Genomic DNA, 9825 nt, shown 5'->3' with positions numbered 1-9825 from the left:
TGCACAAATTTTATTTTTTATGAAATTTTAAAAGTTTTTTTTATCTAAAATTTTTTAAAAATTTTTTTTTTATTTAAACTATTTTGTTGGGCACTCTATTTGGGGGTTTTAAAAAAATTTATATACAAGAAATGGCCCGGTTTCGATTGAGGCTTTTCCCACAAAGCTTTTTCTTATATATACGATCACTTTTTGACGGTCACTAGTTTAAAGAAACACTTTGTTGACGGTCATTGTTTAGGCCCCTTTTAGACGATCATTGTTGACGGTCCCGGTTTTACAATTTAATAATTTAAAGCAATTTAAAGCAAGACAATGAAACTGAATAAATGTAGCAAATGGAAAGAGCACAGGAAAAGTTTACAAAGAAAATAAAAATGTTTTTTACCCCCTAGGAAAAAATTTGGGGTTTATAAAAAATCATGGGGGTTTAGCTTTTTCCCCCTGGTTTCAGGAAAGGCCATGCACTAGCAAAAAAAACTGTTTACAGAAAAGATTTTTTCCCACATTTTATTCAAGTCTAAAATTTCTAATTTTAATTTGGGTTTGAGATATTTGAAATTTTTGGGTTTTTTTTCTGAATTTTTTAAATTCGTAGAGGGGTTTAATTGTATGTAAGATAACCCTTAAGTTATTTGGGATCCCAACCCTAAAAAGTAAAATTGGTTTTTTCCAAAGACAAACCATTTAGCCCCCAAGGTTTTTTATTTAAATTCCCTCAAATTTTTTTAACATATATACAACCAGTTTTTCACTTTTTTAACAGAATTTTGAGAATTTTTCCCAAATTTTTAAATTTCAAAAGGACTCCAACATAATTTTATAAAAGGGAAAAAAACTCTAAAAAAACAATTTCTTCTTGGCCCATTAAATAAAATGTAAAAAAAAGGGCCTCAAACAACAAAAACAGACTTTTTTCCTAACAACTACGAAACAAAAAAAGTGAAAAAAAAAAATAATTTTAAAGCTGGGCCCTGAAATTATAGGTTTAAGTTATAGATATAAAAATAAACATTACTTTATTCTTATTATTTTTGGGCGTAAAACAAAAATAAAAAAATACAAAATTGTACCTTTAACCCCAATTTTGGAAATTTTTTTAGGGAATTTTTAAAAATTGGGTTTTAATTTTCCGATATTATTTTTTAATTATAATTTTTCAAAAAAAAAAAGACTTTTTTTTTCCTTTTAAATTTAAAAATATTTATTTTTTTTCACATTTTTAAAGAACACGCCCAAAATGTTTTGGTTTACCATTAAAACTTTGAGATAGAACTTTTTTCAAAACCCTTTTTTTCCGAGGTTTTTATGAAAAAATGGCCCAGCGTTGTAAATTGGGTGGTTCCAAAGGGAAAAGATTGAGAAATGTTTTTTTAAAATTAAAGCTTCCCCAAAACAATCAAACAAAAAATTTTGTAATTTTAACTAAAATTTTTTTAAGGGAGAAACAGCTAAATTTGTATTAAAAAATATCATACTTTCAAAGGGGGATGCTGACCAAAGTGGGAACAAGAAATTAAGTACACAAAAAATTAGAAGCATAGGTAAAAACAAATGATACCCCCTATACAAACCCTCAATTCCCTTTTTAAAAGCCGAAAACATCTACCGATACCATCCGACCCTATAAACCAAATTTCGAAAATTAAAACATGTAAATAAAAAGGTTTTATATTGGGAAAAATTTCGAAGGGTAAAAAAGATCTAACATAGCACAGGGCCCAAATGCTGTCGCGCCCTTTCTTTTCTCCCCCTACACTTCCCCAAAATCCTATCCCTTTCCAAAAGCCCTTCTCATCCCCCAAATTTCCAAAGGGGCGGTTTTTGTTTTGTTAGGGGATATTCCCGGTTTAATTTCATTCGGGCCCTTCCCTTTATACGAAAAAAGGAAATCCCTTTTCCAATTTTTTTACCTTTTTTTTAAAAAAAATTCTCAATTTACCTTTCATTGAATTAAACACCTTTTTGAAATCTTTTGTTGTGTCAAATTATCTATCTCGGATTATTTTCAAATATTTTCAGAAATTGCATAAACTGCAATTCTGCTTTTGACTGAAAGGCACCAAACATAGATCTAGAAAAAAACCATTGGCAGAAAATTTTAATCAATAAACAAATGGGGAAAGAGTTTACAAACTAGTAAATACATACAACAGCTTTAAGACAACACAACTTATAAAGTCAACTACTGTAGACAAGCTTTAATGAAATTTTGAAAATGTATATTTAAATTTAAAAAGGTTCCCCTTTAAATTTTTAAAAAATGACATACTGACCGGCAAAAAAATAAAGGATTTTTAACATTTTCCAAAAGCAATAAATAATGTTTATAATCAATAAAAAAATTGACTGTTTTGCAACGCAGTTTTTTAAACATAAAGGGCTTTTATCACTTATTTTGGCAAGCTTTGAAAAAATTTTTCCTTAGGGGTTTTTAAATTTTTCCCTCTAAACCCGTTTTTGCCCGGTTTTTTTGCCCCCCCTTTTTGAGGCCTAAAACGGGTAAAAAAATGACCTATTTAGGCCCAAAACACTTTTTTTTCGTTTGAAAAATTTTTTAAAAAAAAATGACCATTTTTTCGGCGCAGCCCCCACCCAAAAAATTACAAGGGGGTTCCCGGCCAAAGGGAAAAATTTTTGGAAACATGTGCAGGGCTAAAAATCCCCAAGGCGATCTTGGGGGAACAAAAGAAAACCGACGCTAAAAACCCTTTTTAACTCTCTCTCAACATTGAGAATTGCAGCATTTTAAAAATCATTTTTGAGGAAAAAAAACCCAATGCAAAATATGTTTTTGGGAAAATTTTAAAGACGTCCCCCCCGTTGCCATGGTAAAGGGGAAAATTTACGATTGAGAAAGCTGTTACAGAGGCTAGGGTTTTAATCAACTTTTGGGGCCAATTTTCATTAGTTTTGAAGCTTTTTTTAAAAGTTTCATAGAGTTTGAACTTGTTACAGGGGGTTTTAAATAAAACGGCCTTTTTTTCGCAAATATCCCAAAGAAAAAAAAAGAAAATTTTTTAAATTGGGGGGATTTTGTTTTTTGGTTTAAATCTACGTACGCTGTTAAATAAACATGGTAAGAAGCAATACGAACATCTCGGCTATTTTTTTCATGATAAACCCTTTAAAATCCGAATTTTTAAAGAAAAAAGGAAACCCAAATTTCAATTGGGAATTAAATAAAATTTGGGAAAATTTCAGAAAATTTTGAATCAATTTTTTTTTACAAATTTAATTAATTTCACTATAAACGTAATTGGGTGGAAAAAAAAAAAACGGTTTTATTTTCTTTTTGTAATTTTAATGAATAAAAAATTTATAGCTTTGGAGTACTTCAAATTAAAAAAATATAAACTTTGTCTTTTTTTTATTAACCCAAATTTTTTTCTGATTTTCAGGGGGTCTTTTTCAATCAAATATTTTTTAATTATGTCGTAATTTCCCGATATTAAAAATAGGTTCCCCCTGTTTGATACTTTTACCAAATTTCCCTTTTAAACACGTGACTTTTCTGTATTTAATGGGTTAAAATTTAACCCAAATTTTTAATCAAATTTAACCTTTAAAGTCTTTGCCCGAAACAAGAAATTTACAAAACAAAAACTTTTTTGTATTTTTTTTTTCTAGTAATTTTTATCCTAGTATTATACAAATTTTAATTATAAGTCGTTTTGACAAAAGAGATTTTTCCCCGTTATTTGAAGTGAAGCTTTAAAATTTTTTTTTTCAAAACCTTCCCCATTATTTTTGGGAAAAATGGGAAAAATAAACCCAATAAAATAAAAAAAATTTCCCGCCCGCCTTGTGGCTAATTTGCCCCCATTATTCCGGTAAATTTTAAAATTATAAAATTCCAAAAAAAAATAAAGACTGCAAAAAATCCCCTAATTATGGCCGATTTTAAAAAAAAAAATATGATATGAATTCATAAAAAAGATCTAAGATTTGATATGAATGAATGGGTAGTAAAATATGAATAATTTTTTTATTATTATTAAAAATAGCTCAATCCATTGGGGGCCCAAAAATTTTGTAAATAATTTTAAATTATTTTCTACATTTTGAAAAAAGGATACTTAAAAGATTTTATTTCAAAAAACGTATAATAATCCCTACATATATTTAGGGGAGAATTAATTTTCTCGATATTTAATTTTTTGAAGCTTTTACGATGTTCAAAGATAAAAGATTTTTTTTTTTCGTCCCCAAACCCTTCTAATAGTTAAAAAAACCCAAAAAATTTTTGGGAAAAACGTAATGTAGGGAAGCTTTTAATAAAAAAATATTTTTTTAAAAAGATAAAACATTTTTCTCTTGCTGGCTTTAAAGAAAAATTTACAACTTTAAAAAAACGTTTTTAAAATATATCGCGCAATTTTAAGGGAAACGGTGGGGAAATTTTAATGCCCCGGAGACAATAATAATTTTTCCCCACTTTTTTAAAACTATTTCTAAAAAAAGTTTTTTTAAATTTTTTTCTAAAAAACTAAAAGGGGTTTTGGCAATTTTTTTAAAACCCTTTTAATTCCAAAAAAGAAGGCAAAACAGTAGCTACTCATACTACAAAAATTTTTCCCAGAAATTGCAACGAAAAGATAAAATACAAAAAATTTTTTAAAAATCACCCTTGGAATTTTGGTTTTACAGTAAAAAACATACAGAAAAATTTGATACAATAAAAAGTAATTTAATAAATTTTTTAAAAAATTTAATTTTGAATTATATGTTTCCTAAAGACCACAAATGTTTTTTTTTTCCAAAAATTTTTCCTGCAGTTGTTTTCCAAATTTTAAAAAATAAAAGTTTCTTATTTTTCGGACATAATAAAATTTTAAAAACGATTAAAACATTAAATTTCAAAACAAGGGGAAAATTTTTCCTTTGAAAACAAAAAAAAATTGGGGTACAAAAAAGGAAAAAAATTATAAATTAAATTTAAAGGCAATTTTTTTTCCAAAGATATTTCTACATTTTTAATTTTTTAAATATAAATTTTTAAAAAATTTGGGTACTTTTTTACTTAAAAAAAATAAAAAAAAAAAAATTAACCCCAATTTTTGTATCTATGTAATATTTTTAAAACCGAAAATTGTCATAAATTTACAAAAAAATTTTCAAATAATGAAAACTTTAAATTTTTTTTTTTATTTTTTTTTTTAAAAACCCCGAAAAGAAGTTTAAAAAATAAATTTATGGTTTTTTTTTTTACATTCTTCAACGGGTTATTTTGTCATGTTTTTAGGAACTTTCCCAGTGATTTCATCAATTTTATAATGAAATCTTTTGTTTTTTCCTTGTTTTCCTTAAACCATGTTATGTGTTATAACCCCAAAAAATTAATTTAGAAAATAGATTCAATTCTGAGTGCTTTGTTGTAGAAAAAAGAGGGTTTTATTTTAAAATGCGAGTAATAAAAATCAAAAAAGGCCAAATAGGCCTATGTTTAATTAAAAGCTTTTGGGAACAAAAAACGTGCATTTTATACAAAATCACGAAAAATTTTAATATCATTTCCATTCTAACGTGAAAAAAAAAAAATAAAATTATTATTAAAAATTTTGGTTTTTATGTTTGGGGTTTAAAAATTTGTTTCCCCTCAGATTTTCCAATAGCGTTTTTTAAAAAGGCCGTTCCATTTGGTTAAAAAAAAAACCTGTCGTTAAATCAAACCGTGTGAGAAACTTTTTGAGAAAAAAACCCAAATTTTTAAAAAACGTTAAAAAACTTTTTTTGTTTATTTTTTTTCATCTAAAAATTTTTCCCCACGAAATAAAAATTTAAATTAAAAAGTGAAATAAAGAAAAATTAACTCGTCGCGACGAAAATACTACTGTTTTTGATTTTTTTGCACGGGGCTGTTTGGCGCTAAACTTGTAAACGCCCAACGTAAAAAATTTTTTAAACGTCTTAAAAGGTGGGCGATTTAAATTTAAAACATTTTGATTTTGGGGGTTTTATTTTTTTAGTTGATCTTTACATCATTCCAAATTTTTTCCAAAAAATTTCGAAAAAAAAATTGTTTTTTTTTAAAGTTTTTTAAAAAAAAAATTGGCGCCCTAAATTTAAAAAATACCAGGGAGATAATAAAAACGGCGATGCATTGTTGCGAAAAATAAACCTTCGGGTTTTTGTTATATAAAAAAATTTCCCGGGGAAGTGTTAAGAATTAACATTTTAAATAAAGACTTTGCAACTTTAAAAAATAGAAAAAATTGTTCAAATTTTTAAATTTAAAAATCAGTCCATTTTTAACCATCTTGAACTATAACTATTAAGTTTAAACATTTTTATTTTTTAAATTTTTTTACAATATGTACAATGCAAATATATAAAGAAGAAAAATAAAAATCCCTTTTTGAAAAAAAAAAGGGGTTTTGGTCCAAATTAAAAATACATTGAAAATTTTCGCCCGTCCCTAGAAAGAAAACTACCCTATAAAAAAAATAAACTCATTAAATTTTTTGGAACAAAAAAAATTTTTTTAAAATCTTTTACAGAATTTTTCCATTAAACCTGAATAGGGGAAAAAACTTTGTAAAACCAAAATTTATCTGAGGTATTGGGGAGTTGGTTTTAAATGAGGAAATGGTGAGAAAAAAAAAATATTTCCATGCTAAAGGGAGAGTGTAGAACGTTTACACCCAAATTATTTGGTAAAAAAGAAACAAATATATCATTTTGGGGAGCCCAGTCTAAAGGTCCTAATTTTTAGGATTCGTTCAGATTTTGCCCGGGGTAAAAGGGTAAATTAAAATTAAAAAATGATACAAGTTTGGGCAAGGGAAACAAAATAAGAAAAACCTACTTAAACAGGATGAAAATTAACCCACCGGGAACTTTTTCTAAAAACTATTTTCGATCGAAAACCCTTTTTTGAGACAAACTTCCCAAAGAAAAATTACAAAGAAAGGGAAAAGTAGAATTTTAAATTAAAAAAATACATTAGAAAACACGTTTTAATAAAAGAAGTTTTGAAAAAGCAGGGCCCCTTTCAAACCCGTTTCCCGGGAAAATGGTGACTTTTGTGACCTTGACTTTGTATTTTTACCCTTGTAATTAGGCCAAAATAGTATCACAATCCCTAAAAAAGGCCAGGTTTTAATGGGGGGTTTTATTATCTGAAATATAAAGATATGGTGTAGTTGATTTTTTTGGGTATTTGGTACAAGTACCAAAAACGCAATTACCAGATTTAAAGTGGAGAAGCACCTTTAGCAGAAAAAACTTTAAATTTTCAATCAAATTTTAAACGAAATTACAATGCTTTTTTTAATAAAAAAATTTTTTTTAAAAAACTTTTCTAAAATGCAAAAAAATGTAAAATGCCTTTCAATTTTTTTGTGAAAAACCTTTTATTACTTGTTAGAAAATACAGAAAAAAAGATAGGAAAAGTGACAATTTTTTGAAATTTTTAAACTTATTTGCTTGCATGAACTTATAGATGTTTTTAAAAAATGAAAATTGCCCACTTTTCCCATTATTTTTTTAAAAAATTAAGGGGCCCAAAAATTTTAACAGCGAAGAGAAGGAGACTTTTAAAAGAAATTAGTACATAATACAGAGTAAATAAACCCTTTTTTACTCGGAAAAGCATGGATAATTTTAGCGAAGAACTACAAGTCAAACTAAGCCCAAAATTGTTTTTTTTGGGGTTTAATTTTTAAACTTCGGGGGGAAATATATAAAAGAATTTCGTTTTTTTTATCAACATCTTGGGGACAGATAACGCTCCTTTTACAATTTTAATTTTTTGTAAAATACCAATAGCAATCACGAAAAAAAATTTTCTTAAATAGAATCACAGTGAAGGGGGAAATAAAATTGAACAGTTTGAAAACGTTATCGGGGAAACCATTTTTTGTTCCCAATTTGGTCTTATAAGGGCGTCATCAAGTTTTGGGACAAATAATCCATTTCCCAATATAAACCCTTCAGTGGTTAAAAGGGGGAAATAAACAAAATCAATTTCAATGTGTAAAAAAAGAATTAAAAAAACTGAAAAAACCAAAAAAAGGGCCTGGTTTATAGAAAAAGTTAAAACCCCGAATGTATGGGGAAAATCCAGTGATTTAATAAAATTTGAAAATCAAATAAATACACACACGGCAGACAGAAAAAAAATTGGTCCCTCGAGTTTTGGGGATAAAAAATAAGAATCAAACTAAAGATAATTTCCAATAAAAGTTGAAAGAAAAGGGGTTTGGCCCCAATGCTTTTGTTGATTCCCCCCCTTATTCAAATTTTTAAACAATACAAAATAGGGTCTCAAAAAGACATCAAGATCACAACGCCTTATAACCTTTGGTAAGGGTTCCTTTACGGGAAAAATTTTGGTCACGGGGAGACAGCTTTCAATTTTTGGGGTAAATGTAGGGGAAAAAAGGGGACAAACCAAGGGGAGCATTACAGTGTAATTTTTCCCTTAAAAAAGAAAAAGAACGAAACAATGGGGCCAAATTTCATTTTTGGGTAATTTATTTAGAAGAATTTTTTAAAATTTTAGACTTTCAAAATTTCCCCCCACGGGTAAAATGAAAAAGTTAGACTTAAAAAAGGTTTTTTAAAATTGTGTTTTTAACCCAATATTTTCCCTTTTCCCTTTTAAATTTTTGCCAAAACTTCCCCAAAAAAATTGTCCCAGTTATAAAAATTCATTTAAAAAAAAAACCAAAAATTGGGTATTGTGATCAATCATCAAAATTTAAAACACAATTTTTTAAGTACAGAAAATATGATAAAAATTTTAACCCCAGGAAAAAAAATTTAAAATGAAAAACAATTTTTTAACAATGGTTTTCCCTTTTTTTGATTGGGGTTTAAAATTTTTGGGTTTTTAACCCATACTGATCGGAAAAAACAAATAGGGGTTTTCTAGCTTCCTTTGGAAAAAACCCCACGAATCCCCTTCCCTTTGCACAAATAGGAAAAATTTGGGGAACCCAAAGGTTGACCACAGATCTACGAAGCTATTAAAGCTTCCTTCATAAAAAATTTAAATGCCTAGTGGGAATTCGAACCAACAAGGGTGATACCCGTTTTTTAAATGTAAAAAATTTTTAACGCAAGGGCCCCCAAAAATAAGAAGTAAAAACCTAAAAAGTTCAGAAAAAAATCAAATAAAAGCCCCGAAAATCGCCCAAAACATCTTTTAAAATGGGACAACCTGTAATCTAAATTTTTTTTCCCTTGTTAACTGGGACAACAATTAAATTTTAAGCCCCAATTTGATATACAGAAATGGAAATTTGAAATCCGCTTTCCCTTAAGCATTTTGATTTTAAAAATAAATGATTATTAATAAAGCCCGGCTGTTGGGTGCGGGGCTTAAAAAATTTAAAAGAAATTTGCCCCCCCCATGATATTTTTCAATCCAGCCCGGGAAATAAGGAGGAAAAAACCCCATCTAGCAACGGAGTGTAGGGGCTCTACTCGGGACCCCGCTCGGGAAAAAAAATTTTGGGAAGTAAACCCCATCGGTTAGACTAAATAAGTAAAAAACCCAAGTCAAGCCCGAGGGAAAATTATTATAATATTTATAAAACCCAAAAAATTTAAATTCTTTGGGTAAAAAAAAAAATTCTTTTTCTATAAAAAATTAAATTCTGAAAACGAGGGAAAAAAACGAAACACTTTTGAAAATAAAATGTATTAAAAAGGTAATTTTGCAATACCCTAATTGCCAGTGTTTACGAAAACGGGGCATAAAACGACCCTGGGGTCGGGGGAAAAATCCTTTTTTTTTTGAAAAGTAAAAAAATTTCAGAAAGCTAAATAAGGCAATAAAATACAAAACTCTATAAACCTTTAAGCATAAAATTTTT

The sequence above is a fragment of the Ruditapes philippinarum genome, unplaced genomic scaffold (genome assembly GCF_026571515.1).
Source record: "Ruditapes philippinarum isolate M1 unplaced genomic scaffold, ASM2657151v2 ctg3855_1_1_1_1, whole genome shotgun sequence".
NCBI classification, from domain to species: domain Eukaryota; kingdom Metazoa; phylum Mollusca; class Bivalvia; order Venerida; family Veneridae; genus Ruditapes; species Ruditapes philippinarum.
Note: the sequence above shows the minus strand (reverse complement) of the source record.